Source organism: Capsicum annuum, chromosome 10 (assembly GCF_002878395.1).
Source record: "Capsicum annuum cultivar UCD-10X-F1 chromosome 10, UCD10Xv1.1, whole genome shotgun sequence".
In the NCBI taxonomy this organism is placed as follows: domain Eukaryota; kingdom Viridiplantae; phylum Streptophyta; class Magnoliopsida; order Solanales; family Solanaceae; genus Capsicum; species Capsicum annuum.
Window position 1 is genome coordinate 40704040 of NC_061120.1, and position 19771 is coordinate 40723810.

The window sequence follows — 19771 nt, forward strand, 5'->3', positions numbered from 1 at the left end:
AATGTTTCTTCGTGGGGTGATCCTGTGCTTTTCGTGTGTAAGAAGATGGGTCCCTTCGAATGTGTATAGACTACTGCCAGTTGAATAAGATGACACTAAAGAATGAGTACCCTCTTCCTAGGTGATGATTTATTCGACTAGCTTTAGGATGCTAAGTACTTTTCAAAGACCGATCTTTTCTTGGGTTATTAATAGTTGAAAGATTAGGAAGGTAGATATCTCTAAAACTTCTTTTCATTCCTAATATAATCATTTTGAGTTTTTGGTGATGTCCTTTGGTTTGACTAATGCCTCAGTGGCATTTATTGATCCTATGAACTGGATTTTTGTCAGTTTCTGGACTTATTTGCCACTGTGTTTATTAATAACATCTTGGTGTATTCAAAAAGTGAGGAGGATCATACCAATGACTACCGTATAGTTTTGCAGACCTTTAAGGATCAACATTTGTATGCTAAGTTTTTGAAGTGTGAGTTCTGGTTGAATGAAGTTACTTTTCTGGGTCATGTTGTTTCTCGTAAGGAAATCATGGTTGATCCATAGAAAGTTTTGATGGTTAAGAAATGTCCTAGACCTACGACCCCAATTGATATTTAGAGCTTTTCAGGTTTGGCTGGATATTATAAGAGGTTTGTAGAGAGTTTCTCATCTATTATTGCTCTATTGACTAGACTGACTCAGAAGAAGGTAAAGTTTCTATGGCCAGATGCTTGTGATGGTAGCTTTGAGAAGATGAATGGTAAGTTGACTTCTACTCTTATTTTGACTTTGCCTGAGGATGCTGATGGTTTTATTGTTTATTGTGATGTATCCGATGTGGGATTGGGTTGTGTGTTGATGCAGTGGGGAAAGGTTGTGGCATATGCTTCTAGGCAGCTGAAGGTACATAAGAAGAACTATCTGACTTATGATTTAGAGTTGTTGGCAGTGGTCTTCACTTTGTAGATTTTGCGCCATTACTTGTGTGGGATTTATGTTTATATCTTCTCAGACAATAAGAGTTTGCCGTATGTGTTCACCTAGATAGATTTGAATCTCCCACAAATGAGATGTCTTGACTTGCTTAAAGACTATGATGTGAGTATTCATTATTAGCTAGGTAAAGCTAATATGGTTGCTGATGCTTTTAGTTGGTTGTCCATGGAAAGCTTATCTCATGTTGCTAAGGAGAAGCAAGGATTGGTAAAAGATATTCAGCAACTGGCTAATCTTAAACTTTATATCTTGGATTATGAGGATTGAGGTGTGTTTGTTCAAAAGGTGTCAAAGTTATATTTTGGTGCAGAGGTAAAAGATAAATAGGTTTTGGACCCTATTTTGATGTACATTAAGGATGATGTGGGTTAATCGGAAGTCCTAGCTTTTGAGTTTGGTGGTGATGGTATCTTGAGATACCAAGGAAGACTGTGTGTTCTTGATGTTTATGGCCTACGAGAAAGGATCTTGCCTAAGGCTCATAAGTCAAGATACACTGTTTATCCTGGTTCGATGAAGATATACCATGACTTGAAAGAGATCTATTGGTGGAGTAACATAAAGAGGGATATAGCCAATTTTGTAGCCAAGTGTATGGTTTGTCAGTAAGAGAAGATAGAGCACTTGAGGCCTTGTGGTTTATCTTAAGAGATTAAATTGCCTGTGTGGAAATATGAAGTGATTACTGTGGACTTTATTACCGATCTTCCGTAATCTCTCCATTAGTTTGATTTCATTTGGATCATCATGTATAGGATGACCAAGTCAACTCATTTCCTACATGTGAATACTAACTATTCCGTAGAGGATTATGCTAAGCTCTTCATATCGGAGATCTTCAAGTTTCATGATGCGCTTGTCTCTATTATATCTAATCGCGGTACATAGTTCTTGTCTCACTTTTGGAGCTCATTTCAGAGATGTTTAGGGACTAAGGTGAACTTTATCACTGCTTTTCTTCCTCAAACGTATGGCAAAGCAGAAAGAACGATTCAGACTTTGGAATATATGCTAAGGTCTTATGTGCTTGATTTTTGTGGTAGCTGGGTTGATCATTTGCCTCTCATAGAGTTTGTGTATGATAATAACTTCCGCTCTAGTATTGAGATGACTCCTTTTTAGGCCCTTTATTGTAGAAGGTGTAGGTGTCCTATTGGGTGGTTTAAGGGTGGTTAGAATAGGTTATTCGGTACCTACTTGGTTCACCAAGCTATGGTAAAGTTGAAGGTAATTTGAAATAGACTTAAGACCACCCAAAGTCGCCAAAAGTCCTATACAGATATGAGGTGTAGGAACTTGGATTTTGATATGGATGATTTAGTGTTCTTGAAGGTGTCTCCCATGAAGGGAGTGATGCGGTTTGAAAGAAGGGGAAGCTCAGTCCTCATTATGTTGGTCCATATTACTTTTGAGGTGAGTAGGTAGTGTGGCTTATACATTAGAATTGTCTTCTAGTTTGGGTTCTATTCATCCAGTGTTTCATGTTTTGATGTTAAAGATGTGCATCAGTGATCCTTCCTTGATTGTTACTTTGGAAAATATTGGTGTTTCAGATTCCTTATCATATGAGAAAGCCCCGATTGAGATTTTGGATTGGCAAGTCTGATGTGGCTTTGGTTAAGGTTCTATGGAAGAATCATAAAGATCAAGAAGCTACTTGGGAAGCTGAAGAGGACATAAAGTCTAAATATCTATACTTGTTTCCTGCTTTGGATAATCGTGCCTAAGGTCTGTATATTCTTTATTATCATTTTTTCTGTCTTTGTTAAAGGAAAGTGAAAATTATATTCTGTGTTAAATTATGCTAATGGGTGCCTAGACTCATCATTTGAGGATGAATGATCCTAGGGGGGGGGGGGAAGGGGGAATGTGAAACCACAGGTGTTGGCCTCTAAAAATTCTTGAGTTTTAACACTCACTGCCTGGACTTCAACTCCCCCTATGAGTTGTAAGGTGTCTATATGGGTCATAGGACCCTTGTCGTAGGGTGGATAGTAAAGATTCCCTTTGTTTTTGTCTTGGCTATGAGTTGTGCCTAACCAGTCATATGGACTCTCTATGACTCGTAGTATGCCTTCCGTAATGAAACAAGTGTGATGGCCCAAGTTTTTCCTCAAGGTACGATTAGGTCCCTACGAGTTTTATGGTCTGTACATGAGTTGTAGTGTATGCCTCATGAGGTAACCAGTGAAGGATCCCTAAGCTACTGTCATGACTACGAATCATGGTAACGAGTCGTAGGGTGGACTGTGGTCACTGTTGACCATTTTTTAGCTTGTAATTAAGGGCACTTTGAATATTTGCCCTCTTCCCCAATCGAGACCCGCGACTTAAAACCCCTTTAAGGTATCATTATCACACTAATAAAAATCAAAATAATTTTTAAACTCACTAAAATCCGTAAGGTTAAGAACACTTAGGGTTTCCAAGAATTGGTCAATTAGGGCTCTTAAGGGAGATTTCTCTCCATAGTTGCGATACTCTCAGGCATGTTACTCTTCCCCAAATATTATTTTATGAAAATCATGTGCTTTAAATAGTTTATTTGTATGGATTTGAATGTGGGTTTTGATATAGGTTGAGGATTTTGGAATGGTTGATCCTTGAATTGTTTTCCTATAGTGTTTATGAGTTGTTCATGATTTGAAATTAATGTTTTGAACAATGGGGTGAGTGGGTGTAGGAATTGAAATATGGTTGAGGTATTCCCCCAAATTAATGTTTTAAACTTGGAAATTGGTTTTGAATAATTGTGTTCTCTCAACCAACTTGTGTAAATGGCTTTGCATTGTGGAATTATCATTTGGTTTGACTTATTCACCTATACTGTTGCATTGTATAAATGGTTAAAAAATGAACATGGATTTAGAAGGCCTTGTTGGCTATGTTTTGATTTATTGAACAAAGGAAGTCGATCATTCCCTCAATTTAAATTGATAAACTATAGGAGGTCGAGGCATTCCTCCAACATTGATTTAATAAACAAAGGGTGGTAGAGGCATTCCTCCAAGTAAATAGAATTGTGATGGAATAATTATAAGCTTGAAAGCTAAATGATATAAAGATACCTACGGTGTGCCTTAATGTCTAATTCTTTAGTTAATGAATGGTTATGTGAAACTTGTTTTAATTGGGCTTAATGGGGGTTATGTAGCTAACCCATGAAGGCGTGAGTCCCGAAGGACTGATACTGGAAACTCACATTTGCCGATGTAAGGGTTGGTTTTGGTGATCATATGCATGGTTCACTCTATTGATAAATTGTATCTAGGATTGATGTAGGGTCGGGGCATTCCCTGGTCATCCTTGATACCTCCAGTTCATGTGACTAACATACATTGTATCCTTTTTAGTAGGGGGAGCTTAACCCATATTGCTCGTGGGTACCTGTTTATGACGACTGAGCTACATAGTCCAGGCTAATGTTTTACTACCATGCTAAAACTTGTTCCCTTCCCCAATATCTATTATATATATGTATGCATAAATGTGAACATGTACATTAAGTTGAAAATTAAACTTTTGACTGGCACTACTTTATCCTTATCCTGAGTTACATGCTAGGGCTTACCCCACTAATTATCCCTGGATGCTGTATCCACACGCGATGCAGGATCCGAAGGCACTTTACTTTTCCTACACAGTGATAGGTGATTCTAGAGTGGTTCGCGTGTTAGCATAAAGTGGCGAGTCATCTTATTTTGGAAGGTTTGTTACTTCTTGGTTTAGTATGTCATAGACCAATTCATTTTTGGACTCATTTTGGCTATCGTCGGGTGCATATTCCAGCTTAGATTAATGATTGGTTTGTTTAAAGTCTTTGTGGATTACTGTAGTTGGGTTAGTTGTTGATATTATCAGATTCTTTTGAGCTTATACTTTTCTATCTTGTTATATGTTCTAAATTCATCCACTTCTATGTGTGTTATGTTCTGTTTGACTATGCAACCAGAGTGGCGGTACTTGGTGGACTTGAGATACCTGTCATGGCCTGGCCCTGGTTCAGGTCATGACAACGTCACCTGCAAATAGAAATTTTCCCAAATGGTAGCTCACACCATCTTCACTAATAGTTATAATATATATATATATATATATATATATATATATATATATATGGAAATGAAACAGAAATAGATAAACATGAATCACATATAGAAACTAAATACATGTCAACAAAACATAAATGAGCACAGAAGATGAATATGCACATGAAATGTAATGATGTTAAAATTAATAGTTAAAAAAGTAATCGCATGATTTTCTATATACACCTATCGAGCCTCAACGCTCTAAAAATAGGATCCATAGGGGGTTCGCAACTCGTATACTATCTCAAACCTCAATTAACATCTTTGGCTTGTGTTGATAGATAAAGTTTCCCATAAAATATCTTATTGTCTTTCAAAAATAGTATTCCTCAAAGATAACAATAACTCATAAAAATAACAATTCATTCCAAACCTGTATAAGTGAGACTAGAAATCAACTCAAATATGTCAATAATTCATGATGTCAGTTCTTGTTTGGTAGGATTGAAATATAAATTCATGTAAGATATCACTAATATCATATTAACTCCTAACTTAGTCATTTCTATCATGATAATGGCAAACAGTGCTTAATAAGGTCTACAATATCTATTCAAGCCTCCACACAAGCATCACAATAAGAATAATGACATTCAATGCAAAATAAGGCCAATGATGTCAAATAAAGTCCTCATATAAGCAACACACAATATATAGTCCTAAGGAAACAACACTAAGTATATAAGCCCCCACATTGGCACACAACAATAATAATAATCTCAAAATAAAATTCTTATGGTTATTTTTCCCAGACCATTATATGCTTTACTTATTTATTAACAACCCAGCTCTTTCTGAAGAATGTTATGCCATAACCTACCTTGAGGTGACAAAAATTTAGTCTAAAGCCTTCAATACGGAGCCTTTCCCTTTTTGAATGACCTAAGAATTAAAATAAAGCTAGTGCTACCCCTATTGACTATATTTAAGACGAATCCACAATGGATTCAAAAGTGAGTTTGAAAATGGAAGGGGTAAAACTAAAATTTTATTTTAGAAACATGCTCTCCAAGATTATAGTAGTCTACAGTCGAAAACCTAAGTAAAAATGAGTTAAAAATAAGGTTTAATTTGAAGAATAATAATTTTTTAAACTTTACCGGCAAAGACCCTAAAACTCCATTTTAATTATCAAGAGTAAGGAGTGTTGTTTGATGATATAATCAATGTAAGGTAATGGAACAAGGGTTTGGATCTTACCCAAGCTCAAATGATGAAGAAAACCCTCAAAATTGTGAAAACTTGCAGCTCCATGGTCCATCAATGATAGAAACCACCAAAAAAGTATTTATAATTTTTGTTGAACAGTGTCTCACAATCGCAGACTCCTACTTTGAGATCGCGAGGGTTAATGTTGACCGACAATTAAGCTGGTCATCGCGGTTGTGTAACTGGGCCTCACGATCATAATGAGTTTACATGACATGGTCCACTATTTAACCTATTGCAATTGTAGTTCCACTACCATGCTATCATGATGAACAATGTTATCGAGGTCTACAATCATGACATGTGACCACACAATCGCGATGATGGGCCTGATGCACTAAAATGTTGCGCTACTAGATTTTCCAAGTGAAGAAACATTTTCAAACAGACCCTCGAGATTTTTTCAGGATCCTACCAGAACAAATCATATATGCTACTAGGTTGTTTTTTATGTTTCAAAATTAATGGCGACATCAGATTTTTGAAATGAAGTCGTTTTGAACAAATTAATCCCCATAACCCCTAAAAGCTTAATGAAACTAGTTTTCATAATAAGGGTCGAAATGCAATATAAATTTCCCAAAACTAAACCAGTCTTGCTACTAACCCAAAAGTGACGTTCCAAATCTAATAGAACTAGCCAAATTGTTATCTGACACTCAAAACATGAAATATTGACCGAAGTCAAATCAGTGTCCTTTAAAGCCCCAAGGAGTTTCAAACTCTCTCAAAACCTTTTCAAAAACATTGAAAATTGTGCCAACTATCCCTACAACCCATAATCAGGATGCAATAACTAAGAAAAAGGAAAAAATAGTCAAAATACATAAGAATAAAATTTTTATATAGCAAGTTGTTCCAAATATCCACCACTAAAACACTAGCTCATCCTTAACTAAAAGGCAAATGAAGTAGATGAATTAGTAAAGAGCTTAAGGTAACTACGACACAGTCAGACTCAATTTCTTAAGTAGCCTCCTCAACTAGATGATGCGTCTATGGAACCTTAACTATAGGAATATCTCTAAAACATAACAACCATGTAACATCCTTGAATAATATGGAGACTGGCTCCTCTACGAAGGTCAACCTCTCATCCAGGTGAGCCGAGTCTAATGAACCACATGAGAGTCATTAGAGAAATAGCAACATAGCATAGATACATAAAAGACTGGATAAATGGCCAAAAAGTCTCGGGGCAAGACCAAATCATAAGCTACCTCCCCAACTTTTTGATGTATCTCAAATGGCTCGATGAACCTTGGGCTGAGATTTTCCTTCTTTACAAACCTCTTCACAACCTTCACGGGTGATATTCAAAGTAACAATTATCAATAACTCTAAACTTTAAGACACGAAGACTATGGTCTACATAAATCTTCTCCCTACTATGGGATACCCATAACCTATCATGAATCACTCGAACTTTATCCAAATACTCATAAATCAAGTCAGTACCATGGGCCTAGTCTTAGAAGTCTCAAGATAACCAATTATATATCGATAATGCGTACCATACAATGACTCAAATAGTGTCATATCAAAACTCAAATAATAGCTATTATTATAAGAAAACTCTACTAAGTCTAAATGTCTCTCCCAATGTTCCCCAAAGACCAAAATACACGCGTAGATCATATCTTCCAAGACCTAAATAATCTGATCCAACATACCATTAACCTAGGTGTGAAAAGTTATGTTAAGGTCAACCTGAGTACCAACGTTCTCTTAAAATGTCCTCCTAAATCTAGAAGTGAACACTGAGCCTCTTTCTAAAATAATAGATATGGGTACCTTATCTGAGGTGGATTTATGCACCATAGTGTTGTTATCCTAGCTTATTTAGCCTTGTTTTGAGGACTTCTTGTGTGATTTATGAGTTAATGATGATATAATTGAGCATAAAAGTGTTTAAGTACTTGATTATAATGTCTAAGGTGTATTTCAAACAAGTTTGTACTTAATTTGGTCACTTAGATTTCAAATGAGAAAACTAGTGTTACTATCTTGAACTAGGTGTTGTTCTAGTTGATCTCGATAGATTCTAGTTAGTGTAATGAGTTCCTAATTGTATAATTGTGTAATCAAGTGTGGAACAACTTTCTTATAGTGTTTAAATTATAATTGAATCAATCCAAGAGTCAAAACTAAGTGAAAGATCAAAAGGGCCAACACTAGTATTCTTAGCATAAGTTTCTAGTTCATCATATTGGATGTTGTGTTGTTTTGAGCGCTAGTTTGTTATGTTTAATGCTATAGGATGCTTGATGAGTTTATTATGATGATATATGAAGGAACAAGATTTAAATTAGGTGGAAACAACACAAAAATGCTTAGAATGGATCAACAAAAGAACAAAACATAATTTGACAGAAATTGAACACCTTGGATGTCAAGGGCACGTCGCGGACCAAATATAAGGCCAAATAGTGCGTTTACATACACTAGGAACTTCTAAGGGACCCAAAATAGTGGGTATCTATGATAAGGGTATGTCGTTGACACGCCCCAAAATTGGGCCATGTCGTGTAGGCATCTCAAGCCCAACTTGGACTGAAGATCACCCCATCAACCCAACCTAACCCTATCTAGATACAAACTAACTCAACCAATTTAACTAATTCATTAAGCAAGGGGCTCGAACCACAAGAATTCTTTTTACCGGGTGAGGGACTCTGAACACAAGTCTTTTTATTGGGTGAGGGACTTTAACCACAAGCCATATCATTAGGCTAGGGACTCTGACAATAAGATTTTTCATTAGATGAGGGACTTTAATGATAAGCCATAGCATTGGGTGAGGGACTCTGACCACAAGCCTTTTCATTGGGTGAGGGACTTTAACCACAAGCTATATTATTGGGCGAGGGACTCTGACCATAAGCCTTTTTATTAGGCAAAGGACTTTAATAACAATCAATATCATTAGGCGAGGGACTCTGACCACGAGCTTTTTCATTGGGCGAGGGAAATTAATCACAAGTCTTTTCTTTGGGTGACATTTGAACTCTTAACCCCTTTAGCGCATTCATTAACATCCATGTAATTTATTTCAACTATTAAGGAATTGAACCATTTACAAAAATCAACACCATATGGGACCATAGGGTCTTAATAGAAGTATTCATCGATTGACCACTTTATTAGGCTAATTCCTTAATTCAAAAATCATTCAATTCAATCGGTGGTCATCAATACCCTTACTAGCCCATTCATTCTTCATTAATATTTCTACACCACACTTAAGTTTCACACACAATTTAAAGTTCATGTTTTGGGAATTGAACCCCTTTCTTAGCCATCACACCATCTAAAGTTATATACTAATCCATTGAATGATTAACAAGGTTCTTACCAACCATTAACCAAGAATTCACAATCATCATGACTCACTGTATGGTTAACAAGGCCTTTACCAATCATTAACTAAGTACTTGATGAGTGGTGATTTTACCACTCATTCACACTCATTATTAGTGCACATTACCTTTTTTTAAATGAATAAATAAGTCATAATTGTAATTAAATGCATTAATATCCACTCTTTGCAGGTATAAGAGTTGAAATGACAAAGAGATGTAGAGTGGAGCTTGAAATGATAAAAAAGGAGCAGAAAAAGTACAGCTGAAGACCTACAACGAAAGAGCCTTAGTTACCGCGGTCGCGGTCCATTGGTCACAGTCGTGGTCAGTCAAGATGGTCAATAAACCATAACCATGGAAGTTAATCACGGTCGTAGCCAGTCTTGCACGATCGCGGTATTGCGAAATGTTCAAACCAAGGGAAAAACTATTATTGCACGTGTTGATACCAATTTAAACAAAAATACTCAAACTCTACTTTGATGTATCAGTCTTTCTTTCATATTTCTTCTTCCCCAATTTTCTAGGTTTTAGCTCTAGACTTTTAGCCTCCATTTTTTAAGAAGAAAATATTGTATAAATTTTGGGTGAATAATATATTGGAGACTTTCTAAGTGGAAAATTTGCTCACTTCCATTGTTGATATTGTGGGAGAGCCAAGTTTGAAGTAACATTTTCTTAGATCTTCAACAATTCATTTTAATGGAGATTATGGGTATATCTATGCTTATGTATCTTATATGTAGCTAAATCTCCCTCTTGGGGTTATGTGTGAATAAGGTTTAAAGTATGTATGGGTTGTTATTGCTATCATCTATTTTTTAGTTCATGTGTATGGGTTCTATTGTTGCTAAGCTAGTTTGGTTGGGATTTGATGGGTGAAAGCTCCAAATACCCATACGAGTTTGATGAGTGAAATCTCCAAGCTCTAGAAAGTTCAAGTCCATCTTCGAAAGAAGAGTTTTGGGTGAACTTTAGGAAACCATATCATCCTCGAAAGAGGGATGTGGGGACCAAAGCAATGATAGACAATTATAAGTGTAGTTTTCCAAATTTTCACTATCTTAGATATAAGGGTGAATGTGAGGTTGACTATGCCATGGGTATCATCCTAGAAATAGGGTTGCCTAAATTGATATTGTGGTTACCAACTGTTGAACACACCTATTAGGTATTAGAAAGAATCAATGGGTGAAAGTTTGGTGTTTTGTTAAAAGACTAGCATCAAAATCTATAACCAAACCTACCCATATTTGATTTACTAAATTGATGTTAATAACTAGCTCCCATATGTCACTCCCTTAGTAATGCATAATCCCAAGATCCGTGCATAATTGTTTAAACTCTATTTATTCATAGCCCTGAATTTATACTAGAAAAAACTAAAAAGAAATATTATTGTAGGTAGTGATCATCCCTATTTATCTTCTTGTAACATTTGCTTGAATTTAACTTGTATCTATCATTTCAAGTTAATTTAATCACCACTCACATTGTTCCTCATGGATTCAACCCCGACTCCAAAGGTGGGTAAATATATTGACGACAACCGCCTTGCACTTAAATTGATGTGTAAGTTGAGCGTTATAAAAAATAGCGTCATTGCCAGGGAGCAATTTGGCTTATTAAGTTAGTTTGGAATTTTAGCTTACTTGCTTGAATTCAATCTTGTATATATGTGCTTGTGATTTTTCTTTGTAAGTAGATTTTATTTTATTTTTTATTTTTCTTGATGGCATCTTCTAACAAGCATGGGTTGGATCGCTGGTAGTAATATCGTGACCCTCTATGTTCGTATTGTGACGGACCACACTTTAGGAGATATTGTAACTATGCTCCTTGGACAGGGATGGAATCACCATCTCAATCCTATCGGGAGTATGGTTGTTATATGTGTGGAAGTCAATAAGGACATAGGGATGAGTGTCCAGAGGAATCTAACCCATAATTAGTTGTTGGACCTCGTTCAACCTACTTCCTAACATTATGTGTAGACGATGTGATGAATATCTATCCCTTTGAACAAATAGTGAATTGTGGGATGATGGAGTCCAACTCCAATATTTCAGCATTTGGCACTCCAACGAAACATATAGAGCCCTATACATTAATGTCCAAGGAACTCAACTTTCCAAGTCCAAGGAATGGCCTATTGACGTACACTCTTTTACCCAAACCGCCAAGCCACAAAATGGATGCAAAGTTGGGGTAAAAGGTTCAATTCTTAAAAATGATGTTTGCCATTTCCTCACATCATCCAAGTTTTATCTTAGAAGATTTGGATCTTTTGTACCTCTGCCACTCAATGCATGATGGACGAAAGCTGGGATGAAGATTCAAATCTTCTAAGTGGAGACATAAAAGGAAGTGGTAGAGGCATCGGGCTACAACGTTAAACTAGGCACTTGCTGGGAGGCAACCTATCATGCCATGAAAAGTGGCACGTATCCTTTCCATTTTATGCATGATAGAGTAGAATAAATATTTATTTTTGTGCATGCATAATCCATAAAATATGGCGCTATGAGATATTTTGATTGAATTTGAGAAAAAACATGTGAAATTGGTGAGTTTGGGATGAGCAAAAATGTTCAGAAAACCCAGTTGACAGGTCTCAGTTACCACAACCGCAGTCCATGCCACCGTGATCTCGGAGGCTGCATGACTGAGAACGCGTAACTAGGAACACGATTGTGGTCAGTTCAGTTTAATACTGTCCAAATTACACATTCCCCCATTTTTCTTTTAAATCTCTTTCAATATTCTCTCAAAATACTCTAAAAATTTGTGGCTTTGCAATGCATTTTCAAGCACCAATTTATCCCGTGCATCATCTGACTCAGTAAGTTGTCTAAATTTCCATATTTTTAATATCTATTTCATGCTTAGAACTTGTAGTATAGACAAAGGCCTAAAATAGTGTTTTCACTGCGAAATGCATGCTTGATAGTGATTAGTGTTGTGGTTAAGTGTAATAAGTTGTTATGCACACGATTGGGGAAGTCTTGATTACCCAAAATTGGACTTTAACCCATTCAGATTAAAATGCATTTCGAGTGTCTGATCGACTGCCCCTAGAAATCTATGTTTATTTCTTTTACATTCGAGGCCATGAATTGCACTCTAGGCTCAACTTCATTGTTGCCATTGTTGTCATGCCTAGTTTAAATACAGAATTGGGGTTAAAATTGAATATCAAATACTGGGCAGGAACTACTAGACCAGACCTCTAGTACTGCGATCATGGACTCGATGACTGCGATCACGGTCAATGATTCGTGATTGCCATACCTGAGGGTAGGTTCTGACAGGCATCAAACTTTCTGCCACATGTTAACTACCCCTGAAACCTTCTATAGCAATACCACACGAGCTTATAGATTTGCTTTAGCATGTGTTTATTGTAATGATGTTAATAGTTACATAAGTTGTACTGTTTATAGGTTCTAGGACTCTACAATGGGGGACTTTGATGACACATGATTCATGGCCGCCAAATGCCAACGCTCCTACTATGATGATTTGCACAGAACAAAGCTACTCCGTGAAAAGGGTATAAACTTAGACAAGGTAGAGGAGAAGATCCCATAATTCCATTCCAGGCTCACTGCTACTTGGTGGATGTTTTTTGCTCCTAAACCATGCTATGCTAATGAATAGTGGATGCATGAGTTCTACGTAAACCTCAGTGTAGTTTCACTCATAAACCTGGTGATGATAATTTAGGGTAAATGGGTGAACTTTGGGGTCGAGTAGGTTAAATATAATGCCTTGAAATCGGGTCCCGAGACGTCACACAGTGCTTAGGATCACAAGTGACCCTAAGCTAACCCTTCTACTAGCATAACTCATAAGCAACTGAACAAAAAGTATAAATCTATAAAAATCTACAAAAAATAACTCTTTTCTGAATATGATAGATACAAAACTAAATTTACAAGATTACAACTCTACTTTTAAAACCAAAACTAAAACGGAATACATCAACTTCTATTGACTGTCTATGAAGCCTCTACTAGTACTGACTGTAGGTAGCCAGGTCATGAATCCCGACTAACCCAACTCAATACGACTGAATAAAGAAAAAATAACAGTTCTCAAACTGTATAACTAACTCAAGCCCTTAAATCAAAAGGACTTATCACTTGCTGACTGGATACCGCAAACTGACTGGATCTGAAGATGTACACTATACTCGTACCAATATTTCAAGAAAATGTAGCGCACATACGAATATGTGGGTCAGTACCATGGAAACATACCGAGCATATGAGGGTGGAATGCATATATAAAATAATAATTTAATATCATCACAGTTTGTAAAATTATGAATGCTGATATAAATGACTCACTTAGCTCGAATTAAAATCATCATAATCATAAGAGAGTAAAATATATCAGGTGAAACATGTGAGTCATCATAATAAATCTCAATTCACTTCAATCTCGATTCAAAATCATCAAAGCAATCAAATCTCATAACAATTCTCTTTGGAATATATGTTCATTAAATCTTTCAAAAACAATGACTTCCTCAAACTCAGTCTTTCAAACAAATATGTTTCCATCTCAGATAGAAGAATAAGACTTTTCATATTAGATAGGAGAATACACACACACACATTGGGAGTCTCTTACAACCGACATAATCCATGTGAGCTACATGAAATCCAACGTCCAACCTATGTTGGGGAGAGCCGTCCTATCCTTGCCATCGGAGTAGGACCTTAATCTTTTGTTCACTAGTGATCACTCTATTAATCAGCCTTAGGCTCATATCCTATGGGGGCACATAGTTCTAGGGACGTACCAATCACAGCTATACCTCTCACTCGGTGCTAAAGACTACTCTTGGACTGAGCTCAGATCATTTCAAAAGAAAATCCACAACAACGCAATTCAACAATTTATTTTGGGAGCAATCATGCTACCCCTTTTTCATAATAAATCAACATGTGGATTTCTTTTCTCATTCGAGTTCAAAAATAACTCTTTCAAAACCAAAAGGTCAAATCTTTCAAATATCAAGGTGTGTATAACACATTACTTCACCAAAGATCATAATCTCAAAGAGGGTTTAAATCCCATATATCAACACTTGAGCAAAACATTTCAAGATTCATACTTTGTATAGGAAACAAGTATAACTCATATAAAAATCTGGAAATTCAACTTGAAACATGATATTAACATCAAAACTCAAGGAATTTATCTTTAAGACATCACAAAAATATCATAGTTTCTTGAACAAGAATATAGAATAATAGTTTCCATCTCAAATTCATAATTAAATAAGTAAAATCAGGTATCTTCGTAAAATGATACAAATTTTTTGGCACAAGAATGAAAGAATGTTCTTGTTGAAAACCCCACATACCTTTATGGTAACGGATTCATTGAAAGATTGGACCCTCAATGTTGATTGTGCAACCCTAGTTATTTTTCTCCTTTAGTGCTCTTGGATGATGAACTTAGATTGATAATAGGGTTATAATGTGTTTAGATTCTATTAAATTCATAAGGTTAAGTTTAGGGGTGTGTAAGGAGTGCCAAAAAACTTAATTGCCCTTAAAATAACTCAAAACGGGGTGTTTTTACTACCTGAAACACCAAGTGTGCGCCGCATTGCTTATCGCACACATTTAAGTATGCACCGCATTGCTTATCGCACACATTTAAGTATATGCCGCATTACTTATGGCACATATTTAAGTATGCCCCGCATTTCTTATCACACACCTATTCCAGTAGCCATGTGCGATTAGTTAGGCGATGCACTCTACTTCGCTAAGCCATAACTCCTTGCTTGGGTGTCAGATTTTGATGAAATTGATATAGTTGGAAAGCTAATTCAATTATCTACAATTTGATAGGTCTTGGGATGAAAATTTCCATGTATATTAAGTGATATTCACATTTGAAGTTGACCCTTGTCGAATCAAATGTCAAACTTTGGATGAATCAATTGGTCTTAGCTCAACCTTGTTCTATGTCATTGCTATAAATATTTTCCACCTCTAAACTACTCCATAGACTAGGATAATGATCATATAATTTTTATTCATATGAGAATCACTTGGATTAGAGCTTAGACGCGCAGGAACGATGGTTAGAATTCTAGCATGAAAATACTGGGTATTACATTATCTCCGCCTTGGGAACATTCATCCTCGAATATGGATAATTAACCTGAAACACAGAGGAATATTAGTCTTCAAGCTATCATGTGTAACTGATAGAACTGAATCACTGGATCTCAAGAATAATGAGCTACTGTACTGGTCATGAATCTTAAAAAAAAAAAATAACTATATGGCTAAGATAGAAATGAGAGTGTCAACTTATGAGTAACCATTACTTTGCACTAGATCTGATCTCATGAGAAAGGATAAGAGATTTATGATAGGAAAACTCAGGGCATTACAACATCCCCCTCTTGGGATCATTCATCCCCGAATGATAATAATTTGATAAAAATACTAGGAAGAGACTGTGATACTACATAGGATACTTACGAACAGAATCATGACTTAATATCTGAAACTGAAACTGATGCATGAACTGAGCTGAATTCATAATATAATTGGACACAAACACATTACCTCTTGGAATGTACATACGGCGGATAGTAAGACTAGCTCGAAAATTAACAATGTATAGGAGTTAATCTCCTTTCTTACTAAACTAGATTACAGGCTACAAGGACTGGATCATACTGACTACCCATACTCAAATGGAGTATTTCTTTAGCACTTTTCTACGAAATTCTATTGACATTAGGGAGCAAAGAATTTTGGGCATGCTCTGAAAAAGACATTTGACTAAGGAATTACAACATTGATATAACTCTATAGCATGGAATATAATTATAAAACTCATAAACTAGGATAGGATTGCTAGGCCGTAGGCAACACAACTTCTTACTTTCAAGCTTAGCATCACTTCTCAAATGCTCTCTCAACTATACTATTCCCCTTAAATACCATACTCATTTGATTCAACTTATAATTCTCATATTGGCACTGTGAAATCTTTCTACTAAGGCCTAAACTAAACTAAGTTCTCTTACCATGATCAAGCCTAATACTAAATCACAAGATACAACATGCCAAACCACAATACTAGTCTAAACCACAAGGTTCAATATTCTAAATCTTCTTAGAGCTCACACCCTAAGCATAACATGCCTTACCACTTAAATGACTAATTTAAAACTCTTGATAGGGATTCACTAGTGCATATACATTCATCATCTTACACCCAACATGACATTCAAGCCTATCATTAAAAATCACATATAACTTTAAGGCAAATATCCCTAAAGGCATACTTCTCATATTCTCTAACGTTTATCAACAACAATTTTCTTGCACTATTCTTAAAAACATACACATAATTTCTAACTAACCATGACATGTATCAAAACCTTGGCCTCAATCTTACTTCACACTTTAGCCTTAGATAGAAAATCAAAAATAATCTTTCTGAATGAGGGTCATCAACTCTCTCACATATAAACCATTGCTTATCCACTATCATCACCACTATCTTAACATAGGAAGAGGTCACCGAAGGGCTAACACATATGAACCAGAAGCACGAAAACTACAATACATAACATTAATGCTTATTTTTTTCCTAAGGAATAAAATATCAAAGGCATGGATTCACTAAAGAAATATAAGCTGAGGACATGCATGATATAATGCAAACTTTACTAGTATCATGAGTTTAAAAACTGGTCATACTCTGAAACATGAGTTTATACTTATCATGAGCTATTCAACATAAGACTGGAGTTCATAGATTCCTAAGAGATAACTCGAATTACAGAGTGAAGCTGTTACATGCTTGCTAGAAGCTGAGAATGGGCTTAAGCACACATGATAGGTATAAGAATAGGCCCGTGGCATGGATTTGTCAAGCAAGTGATGGATTTGGTGTTGTAATGACTGAAATCTAAGGAATACTCTAGTGTAAGAAGGGATCACTATCTCATCATAACTCATTATTGACATGTATCACAATCTAATTCTCAAAACTCGATTTGATTCTTTACTAACCATCTCCCCCTTAGGTCTAAGCTGGTATTCTAAGTATGATGGTCTACTCCATATCCTCGAGATTAAGCCATAATTTCATCATTCTATTATATACACATAAATGCTAAACTCACAAGAACAAACTAATTTCGAACTTACCAACTTCATTCTTGAACAACCCATCCATATGCCATCCTTAACTTTCTAGCTTCAATAATCATCATCAAAGACTTACACTCTCATTTGCAACCATACCTACATCTCTAATCATATAATAATAACCTACCAAGATCACACCTCTATTCTTATATTTTTTTTCCAAATCATGAGAATAATAATCATACTAAAAAGGCTCAACATCTTCAATCATAACTCTTTAACTTAGCTATCAAGAACATCATAAATTATCTAACTAGCCTTTCTCCATCTAGAAACTCAACATTACTACTAACCCCACAATATGCAATAATCCTCGAAAAATAATGCAGCCTTATAGCACCTTGGGCACACCTCTACACCATACTTAATTACTAACATATGATCTTACACTCTTGCATACACTGTTCACGCCTACTAGATCATCTCCATATAACTAGCATCAACAACCGAACCATCAACTGTTCGAACTTAATGTCTAGAGATAAACATGATTTACAACCCAATCTCACACATAATTCTCACTTTAATACTATAGAACACAACATTAAGAAAAACTAGTACACAATGACAATCGATCATAATCATATGGCCTATCTTATTCATAATCTGTTAACACATTCTTCTTCGTCACATCATTACTATTTACCCATCTTCATACCTAAATTACTTTCATGTCTCTATAAATTTCAACTAAACTTCCTCTTGCAATCTCAGGAAAGCCTAAATTAACAATACTCAACCACCAAGTACTTCCATTAAAATCTATACTTTCCTAGCACAACAAATACCATCAATAACTCTTTTCATGCTTCAAACAAATAACAATCCACCTTAACTAATAATATCCTTCTCTAACTTCACTAAACTAACAAAAAAGGGTATATCACTTCATTACTAATTCAATCATAAGCAAAATTCAGCTATGCATATTCAATAAATCGCCCTTACCACCATTCTTGTCACTATATTTCTAAACCCACAAGTTCAACTAACATAAAACTTTTAACTAAACATTACTACTTCTGTCACTACACAGAAACCCACACTTTCAACTAACACCAGAACAACAAGATAAACAACAAGTTGTAAGTGAATCAAAATAGGCCTCACACAGCTTCACTAGACTTTGGTTTTGTGTTTTGATTAAGAAAATTATATGAATAACAAAGCAACTATGCTAGTGAATCAAAATAGGCCCCATACGGCTTCACTAGACTTTGATTTTTCACAACCATAATGATAACAAAATTACGTAATACAAGAGATAGAAACTTAACACACAATATTCAATGATCTAAGAATACACCTTACTCATTCTTAATTGAATAACTCGTAATAACAAGGGCATAACTTAAATTTAAAGGACTTATGACACACTAGAAGGCTCCTCTCAAGCCACTTTATGAAACTTCTGAAACTTTTGCCAGCAAATATAAGAGCATTATCTGGGGAGGAAATTGGAACTTTCTGAACATATTACCTCAAGAACAGTACATAGATAGAGAAGTATAGATTATCATTATGGATTCTGAGGAGAAATTTGAAAGCATATCTGACTTTAGGCTTAGTGCATGATTTCTACAGGCCTAATAAAGCACTTCAATTTTTGGAACTCAAAGTACTGATAGGATACTTTTGTAGCTCTCTTACAATTCTATAACTATCTATAGAGAATTAAGCTCAACTATTTTTCATACCTTGGAAATAAGGCAGAGATGGCTTGACTAGAGTAAGATAAGAATCTGTATAAGTTTCTTGGAGAACTTTTCTTTAGCACGATTTTAGACTTAAAAGAATGGAGACATTTCCTAAAAGCCCTAGAGCCTCTTGAAGAAAAGTACAGACGTCTTCATACCTTTCTGCAAGACTCTACTAGACATGGCTTCATAGATACCCTAGGACACTTGAACTCTGTGCTTTGATACTAAGTTTG